The sequence below is a fragment of the Danio rerio genome, chromosome 15 (genome assembly GCF_052040795.2).
Source record: "Danio rerio strain M-AB ecotype USA chromosome 15, GRCz13ab, whole genome shotgun sequence".
NCBI classification, from domain to species: Eukaryota; Metazoa; Chordata; class Actinopteri; order Cypriniformes; family Danionidae; genus Danio; species Danio rerio.
The window spans coordinates 13,959,525-13,968,685 of NC_141035.1; the positions used below are offsets into that span (position 1 = coordinate 13,959,525).

The following is a 9,161-nucleotide window of genomic DNA, read 5'->3' on the forward strand; positions in this document are numbered from 1 at the left end:
AAAAACATTTTAAAAAATCTTAGAGGAACAAAACCCATGCTATTTTATGTCATTTTGATTGAAATAACACCATAAACTTTACAGTCTACACAAAAAAACATTGTTTTGTGTAAGATTTTTTTCTTTAAAGATTTTATTTTAAATAACAAACATGTTTCTCCACAGTCCAAAGGCATGCGTTACAGGTGAATTGTGTAAGCTAAACTGTCCGTTGTGTATGTGTGTGAATGAGTGTGTATGGATGTTTCTCAGTGATGAGTTGCAGCTGGAAGGGCCTCCACTGCACAAAACACATGATGAATAAGTTGGCAGTTCGTTCTGCTGTGGTGACCACTGATTAATAAAGGGACTAAGCCAAATGGAAAATGAAGAATTGAATAAAACATTTATCTGTTTATTTAATTCAATTAACAATAATAGCCCAGGTTCAGTCAGAGTATTAAAGACGGGCCTTGGCTACAGCCTGGAAAACCAAGGAACGGCTTTGTAAGAAGAATATCAAGGTTCTGGAGTCTCCAGACCCAAATCTAATAAAAAAAATCTTTAGAGGGAGCTGAAACTTTGTGTTGCTCAGCAACAGCCTCGAAAGAGAAGATCTGTATGGAACTGTATGGAGGATCTGTACGAAAAATGTCAATACAGAGACAAGGTAGAGAGTCAATTTAACACTAATAACGCAAGGAAAATGTGGCAGGGACTTAATTACATCACAGAAGTGAATTAGCAAACCCGCCACTGTAAACACTGGTGCATTTCTCCCGGACAAGCTAAACTCGCTCTATGCCCGCTTTGAAGCCCAGTACAGCGCGAACAAACTGCGCGCTCCCACGGCCAATACCGAAACCGCCAGCCCACTCTCTGTTTCTGTAGCGGACGTAACAAGATCTTTCCGTCGCGTGAACATCCGGAAAGCTACAGGCCCAGATGGCTTCCCCGGACGTGTACTTAAAGCATGCTCACACCAGCTAGCGGGAGTTTTCATGGACATCTTTAACCTCTCGCTCTCTCTGTCTGTGGTTCCCACATGCTTTAAGACAGCTACCAGTGCCTATACCGAAATTAGCTAAAACCACATGCTTGAATGACTGGCGTCCTTTTTCTCTGACACCCATCTTCAGCAAGTGCTTTGAAAAGCTAATTAAAAACTACATCTGCTCTGTACTGCCCACTCACACTGACCCTCAGCAATTTGCATACAGAAATAACCACTCAACTGTCGATGCAATTGCTTTCACCTTGCACACTGCTCTGTCTCACCTGGAAAACAAAAACACATATGTGAGAATGCTTTTTATGGACTACAGCTCAGCATTCAACATCATAGTGCCTGCCAAGCTGGTTTGTGAAGCTTCATGATCTGGGTCTACAAAGCTCTCTGTGGAACTGGATCCTGGACTTCCTGGCAAGCAGAGGCCAGGTGGTCAGAATGCTGCTGATGATGTGACAATAAAAATGATTTGATTTGAGTGGGCAAAAATCCCTCTTGCAGTGTGTACATACCCAATGAAGAACTACAGGAACCATTTGACCTCTGTAATTGTTAAAGTTTTTAGTATCAAATATTAAACATTTTTGACTCAAATGATCAAATACTTATTTGAGACAGTAATTTACAAATAAATAATTTTTAATAAATTGATTTTTATATTTAAATTCTGTCTCTCACAGTGGAAATGCACCTATGCCGACAATTCTAAACCAATGCATGATTCATAAGTAGGAGATCTTAAAAAATCTATATATTATAATATACTCGAAAATATCGGGAAAAAAATTGCAATGTAAGTTAATAAACACTGTCGTAATTCAACATTAAAAGGAGAAATATTAATGTTTAAAAACTTAAATATGTAAATAAAATTGTTTATCTTTTTTTTTTTTTTTTACTTATGGTTACTAAACAAATTAGATGAAAATGACTGCAGTCATAAAATGACTCCACAATATTTAAATCAGCACACAAACAGATGCAAAGATAAAAAAGCATTGCAATATCAGTGAACCATCTGCTCTGATCTCTAGAATGTAAAGTTTTTTTTTTTTTTTTCTGCAGGAGGGCAGTGTATGGAGTCAGTCAGGGCAGTGGTGTGTTGAGGGGCATCAGGGTCGTGGCGTCTGTCTGTGTGTTTTGAGAACGGAGGCCTCCTGCCTCCAGCCATCCGCATATCATCCCATCCCTCCGTATGGATCTCTGGCACTCAAATCTCTCTCTCAGACCGCCACACAATATCTGTGGAATGTCGTGCCCCTACGAATCACGGTTCACACGGTCCAGAACCAAAAAGATGAACCTTATATAAGCAGACCCTTAGGTTTCAAAAAGGGACCCCTGACGAGCGCGCTAGCACTGTTTATAGAGCGTGGATTGCTCTTATTAACATAAAAGCTCTTCCCATAGAGCACCTCACTGGAAGAAAAACCTCTGTTTATTAAGGATAAGCTGACCTGAATGACTCTGGCTCCATGCAGAGACTTCAGTCTTCAGCAGATTTGATTACAAACTGTGTGGGGACAGAAACCAAGACCAGATTTCTGCTAACAATGATATACTGTTTTTTTTATCTGCTCTGCAAACATATTTCTTTGGTAAAGCAAGTCTGGTTTGGGGGAAAGTTTGGGTCAGGTGTTTTTTTATTTATTTTTTTGTTCAGTCAGTTGGAAGCCATATTGATCACAAGTTCGAACAGCTAATCTCTTAAAATCTAAGGTATCAGCAAGAATCAAAAGGGGATTTTCACAGTGATTCCACAATTTAACTTTTTTCGGTTCTTCAAAGAATCAGTTTTCATTAGGGATGCTCCGATCAGGGTTTTTGAAGCCGATACAGAGTACCGATTCCTTGTCATCGTGATAGACCGATACAGAGTACCGATTCTGATATTTCATGCTAATGCAATTAGCACATTTTCCCTCAAAGTATGATATTTAAGTGGAGATCTCACCTCACCTAAGAGAATAAATAAAGAATGTTGCATATAATTCCTAAACATGTCTCTTATAATGATTTAGTGTGGACATGTCATGGTCAGAACAGAAGAAGCTTTACAGAACAAAGAGATAAAAACTATTTAAAAAACTGATAAGAAAAATGATTGACAATGCATTTTAGAAACATTGCAGATCATAATAATTTAACATGCCTTACATGTCTTTTTGGCAAAGTTAAAAAAGCAACCTATAAATGTATGACTTCTTAACTATGGAAATAGGCCTATAAACTTCTGTTTATTGCAATATGTATATTATTACAAAAAGATATATATTAATTTAATCTTACAACTGTAGCGCTTCATCAATGTGCCTCTCGAGAGCTGTTCTCTCTCGTCGCCATGATTTGCGGGTCTCGCGGAGGAGCTATGAATATACAAGAGACTCGTGGACAAAGACTATAGAATACACAAGACATGTCACTCGTATAGTTTTAAATGGAGAAAAGTGTAACAGTTAATATGGCAAATGAAGTCCTGCCTTCTAGTACAGGAGCCAATCAGCAATCACTGTAGACTTTTATTTCTCCAGGGAGAGGCTCGGAACAGACGTGTGCTTTTATGACAGTTTTTTTTTTTTTTTTGTGATTAATAAACGCACTGGAAACTAATATACTTACTTCACAGACATAAGAAATACATACACATAAAGCTTGAAATCTGTGCTTTTGAATGAACCAGAGGCCCTTGAAAAGACTTAAAGTTTTTTTTTGGTTTTGTAATCTGTATGAAATGAATGTGAGGTACAGTTTGTCCAGTCAAAGTCACATCACATGACAGCAACTACTCAAACACCAACAATCTTGTACACAAAGAGTAGCTGTTTTGAAGAATTTGATGTTTCCCCATTCAGACAGAATGCCTAAGCATACTGCACCAGAGGTGTTTTAAGGATGACCATCGAGTGAAATGACTTGCCTTAAAGAGACTTTGCTCATGGAGCTTAAAGCAGCACTGGATATACAATGTTTGCAACAAAGAGACCATCACTCGCGCAAGTCGTGCCAATAGACCAGGGAGGTCAAACTCAATTGCTACCCTGCTCGCCTACTTTTGAAAACATTTTCCTCCCTCCTCTATCCTCCTCCTCCACCCGCATCCTCCACACTTACTACTGATGACTTTGCTACATTCTTTTGCACCAAAACTGCAAAAATCAGTGCTCAATTTGCTGCACCTACAACAAACACGCAAGATACACCACCAACACCACACACACTCACCTCTTTTTCTCAGCTCTCTGAGTCCGAGGTGTCCAAACTCGTGCTATCTAGCCATGCAACCACCTGTCCACTCGATCCCATTCCCTCTCATCTCTTGCAAGCCATCTCTCCTGCAGTCATACTAACACTGACTCACATAATTAACACATCTCTTGACTCTGGTTTATTCCCCACTTCATTTAAGCAGGCTAGGGTAACCCCACTGCTAAAGAAACCCAACCTTGACCATACGCTACTTGACAACTACAGACCAGTATCCCTGCTTCCATTCATAGCCAAGATTTTGGAGAAAGTAGTGTTCAATCAAGTCCTGGACTTTCTTACTCAAAATAATCTCATGGACAACAAGCAATCCGGCTTTAAGAAAGGCCACTCAACTGAGACTGCCCTGCTCTCGGTCGTGGAGGATCTCAGACTGGCTAAAGCAGACTCAAAATCATCAGTCCTCATTTTGCTGGACTTGTCAGCTGCTTTTGACACTGTCAACCACCAGATCCTGCTATCTACGCTCGAGTCACTGGGCGTTGCGGGCACTGTTATACAATGGTTCAGATCTTACCTCTCTGACAGGTCATTCAGGGTGTCTTAGAGGGGAGAGGTGTCCAACCTACAGCATCTAAACACTGGCGTACCTCAAGGCTCTGTTCTTGGGCCACTTCTCTTCTCCATCTACACGTCATCTCTAGGACCAGTCATCCAGAGACATGGATTCTCCTACCACTGCTATGCTGATGATACCCAGCTATACCTCTCTTTTCATCCTGATGATCCCTCGGTTCCAGCTCGCATCTCAGCCTGCCTGTTGGATATTTCACACTGGATGAAAGATCATCATCTTCAGCTGAACCTCGCAAAAACGGAAATGCTTGTAGTTTCTGCCAACCCGACTCTACACCATAACTTTTCAATCCAGATGGATGGGGCAACCATTACTGCATCCAAAATGGTGAAAAGCCTTGGAGTAACGATTGATGACCAACTAAACTTCTCTGACCACATTTCTAGAACTGCTCGATCGTGCAGATTCGCACTCTATAACATCAGAAAGATCCGACCCTTCTTATCTGAACATGCAGCTCAACTCCTTGTTCAAGCTCTTGTTCTCTTCAAACTGGATTACTGCAACTCTCTACTAGCTGGGCTTCCAGCTAACTCTATCAAGCCTCTTCAACTGCTCCAGAACACAGCAGCACAAGCGGTCTTCAATGAACCTAAACGAGCACATGTCACTGCGCTGCTAGTCCGTTTGCACTGGCTGCCAGTTGCTGCTCGCATCAAATTTAAAGCTCTGATGTTTGCCTACAAAGTGACTTCTGGCCTTGCTCCTTCTTATCTGCTCTCACTTCTGCAGATCTATGTGCCCTCCAGAAACTTGCGTTCTGTGAATGAACGTCGCCTCGTGGTTCCATCCCAAAGAGGGAAGAAATCACTTTCACGAACGCTCACGCTCAATCTGCCCAGTTGGTGGAATGAACTCCCTAACTGCATCAGAACAGCAGAGTCACTCGCTACTTTCAAGAAACGACTAAAAACTCAACTATTTAGTCTCCACTTCACTTCCTAATCTGCAATTGCCTCTCTGAATATCACACTAACTGTACCCCAAAAAAAAAAAAAAAATACTAATACTTTCCTTCTTAGAATTTACAGACCTGAAACTTGCCTATTGCACTTATTCATTGTTGCTCTTAGTTGTGTAAATTGCTTCCTTGTCCTCATTTGTAAGTCGCTTTGGATAAAAGCGTCTGCTAAATGACTAAATGTAAAATGTAAATGGCTGGATTTTTCAGCAGGGTAAAGGCCCGCAGCCCTGCACAGTTCAGTTTCAACCCTAATTTAACACACCTGATTATGTAATTGAGTCCTTCAGGCTTGTTTAAAACCTACAGGTAAAGCTGCGGTCACACTGGCACTCGCACTGGCAGTCATTCATAGGCACGCGAATGGGTCAGACAGGAAACGCAGGGTCATGCGTCAAGTTTTGCAGATTGCTGCGGTGCAAAGATCAAGCTTTGTGAACTCTGACCTGCGAAATTGCATCACTTGACTGCGTGAGACCAATCGAGGATCAAAACCCGACCTCTCTGGACAGAAATTTAAAACATGGGGCAATCAGTCACTTTTTTAATGTCTAATCATGTTGTTTAATCCCGCCCCTTTTCGCAGCGCCGCACGACAGAATTTTGCACACACAAACTCTAGTGTGACCACAGCTTAAGTGTGTTGGAGCAGGATTGGAACTAAACTGTGCAGGGCTGCAGCCCTCTAGGAACTGAGTTTGACACCCTGCAATAGACTGTTTAAACAGAGGTCCCATCACATCTGTATATATTTTAGCTGCTGTGTTGGGAGCACAGCGATTGCTCACGCCTCATTTCTCTTCTTACGTGTTGTAGCACTGCCGGGTATGCACGTGCATGTCTTATGCGCAAAAATAATTGTAAAATCATAAACAAACACTTTGATTGAAATCTTGAAACATTAGATTGGAGAGTACCGATCAAGTCATAAAATGTGATTATCGGCCGAAAGGGATTTCCAGCAAATCAATCAGAACATCCCTAGTTTCCACTGAATGAGGCACAAATAAAAACTTTTTATGTTTCATCAGTATTAGTGCACAATCAAACTACAAAATAGTCAAGCACTATAAATAGGAAAATTACATTTAAATAAGAAAGAAATGTTTTTTTTTTTAAATGTAAGAAGCAAAGAGTCAAATTCAATTCAATAATTTTTGCTAAGCTAAGATAAATTTTTTTCACGATCTAATCTGAGCTTTATGTTTTGTTAACATATTAATGTTGTTTATTGATGGGCTGCCATTTAAACAAATACAGCTTGTGATATCAATGCTGCATTGATTCTGAGATTTTTTTAAATGCATCCCTATTCTCTCTTGGCAGCATGGTGGCGCAGTGGGTAGCACAATCACCTCACAGCAAGAAGGTAGCTGGTTCGAGCTGTGGCTGGGTCAGTTGATGTTTCGCTGTGAAGTTTGCATGTTCTCCCTGCGTTCGTGTGGGTTTCCTCTGGGTGCTCCGGTTTCCCTCACAGTCCAAAGAAATGGGGTACAGGTGAATTGAACAAGCTAAATTGGTGTAGTGTATGTGAGTGTGTGCAAGAGGTTGTGGATGTTTCCCAATGTTGTGTTGTGGCTGGAAGGGCATCCGCTATGTAAAATGTGCTGGATAAATTGGCGCTGTGGCAACCCCTGATTAATAAATGGACTAAGCCCAAAAAAATGAATGAATGAACTATTCTCTCTTGAGGTGATTCTGAGCTTTTTTAACAGCAGATGGCGCTCAAGGTTTTACAAAAAGCCGTTCTCTGCTTGAAACCAATTGAAACTAAAATAATCATAATGAAGTTAGGAATGATTTAAGAATTAAATTACAAGAGTGTTCATAGTTAGCTGTGTTTACCTGAAATTAATGTCATAAAAGCCAGTTTATATGACTTGACCGAACACACAAGCGCTCTTCCTCATAAGCATTTGAGTGTACAGTTAAAAACTAGCCAAGAGCGCCATCTGCTGTTAAAAACTAAGCTCTGAATCGATTTAAGGGAGTATAGCTATGCATTTTGAAAATCTCTGAATCTATTTCTCACACTGTTTTATTGCCACAGTCAGGGCCGGTAAGTCTATAGAAGCGACCTAGGCGGCCGCCTAGTGCGGCAGAATAGAGAGGGTGGCATCTCTCTCACTACTTGCTTCCTCAGTTATGTCTGCGACACCTCCCTCACCACCATTCGGGTTATAGTACTTTGCCTACAGCGGCAGCTCAGCTTGCTCCGGCCCTGGCCACAGCCCTAGTTTTAAACAAATTACAAAAATTGGCATTTTATAATATTGTTGGTTGGAATCTCCAAAAGTAAGAGAATCATGTTAAACAATCAGGCAAAAAAAATATTCATAAAGGGTTGGTCAGTTAAAAATGAAAACTTTTACAGAATACTTGGTTGATATGTATATGTTTGTTGCTTTTTATAGTGATTTTAATACGTTTCATAAAGTTATGAAAAGACATTTCATAAAATAAAATATGTAGAAACTAAATACTTTAAGGGGCATCAAAGAGGTTTAGTAGGCAGCACTATCATCATGCTGTGTTTTTTGGCATTTCTGTGGGGAGTTTGCATGTTCTCACTGTTTTTGCGTGGTTTTCCCCAAAGTCCAAAGACATGCACTAGGTGAACTGGGTAAGCTAAATTGACACTAGTGTATGTGTGTATGAGGGTGTATGGGTGTTTCCCAGTGATGGGTTGCAGCTGGAAGGGCATCAGCTGCATAAAACATAAGCTGGTTTAGTTGGCAGCTCAGTCTGCTGTGGTGACCCCTGATTAATAAAGGGACTGAGCCAAAAAAAAAAGAATGAATGAATAAATACTTTAGACCAACTACGTCAGTCAACAACAAATATGTGATTTTAAGCAGGGATTTTTAATTTATTTTTCATATGCGACATTGCATTATTTATTTATTAACAGACAATGACTCAAACATTTTAACTGATTTACAGACACAAAAATGTTTCAAGTCTAACAAGAGTTTGATATACCCTACCAAAAATATTTTAAACATATTTGTACTTTGCCACAGTCCTTTAAATGCTCTACCCCTTTTGTCAACATAATATGTTCGATTTCATGAAATGTCTTTAGTTTTTAAATATTTTGATTCAAAAACAAAAAGGAGATTTTTATTCATTATACATTTGTTTTTATGTATTTTAGTTATTAATGTTTTTACTTTAGCCGATAACGACTCAAACATTTACACACACTGAAACGTTCAGTCTAACAATAGTTTAATGTACCCTAAAATTGTTTTTATTTACGGGGCGACATGGTGACATAGTGGGTCAGTTGGCATTTCGGTGTAGAGTTTGCATGTTCTCCCCGTGTTCACGTGGGTTTCCTCTGGGTGCTCTGTTTTTTTCACCCAGTC

General features: G+C 40.1%; 1 long non-coding RNA gene across 3 annotated transcripts in view; it reads left to right on the top strand.

The window, feature by feature from the left end:
• LOC147840530 (uncharacterized) overlaps positions 1-5,814 on the top strand; it is a 41,172-nt gene extending 35,358 nt beyond the window's left edge. For 2 of the 3 annotated variants that reach the window (XR_015509127.1, XR_015509126.1), the window contains one exon: positions 2,054-2,984. This is a non-coding gene — a long non-coding RNA (uncharacterized LOC147840530). Of the gene's footprint in view, positions 1-2,053 lie in introns of all 3 variants that reach the window. The other variant, XR_015509125.1, reaches the window with a different exon arrangement.
• The last annotated feature ends 3,347 nt before the right edge of the window (positions 5,815-9,161 follow it).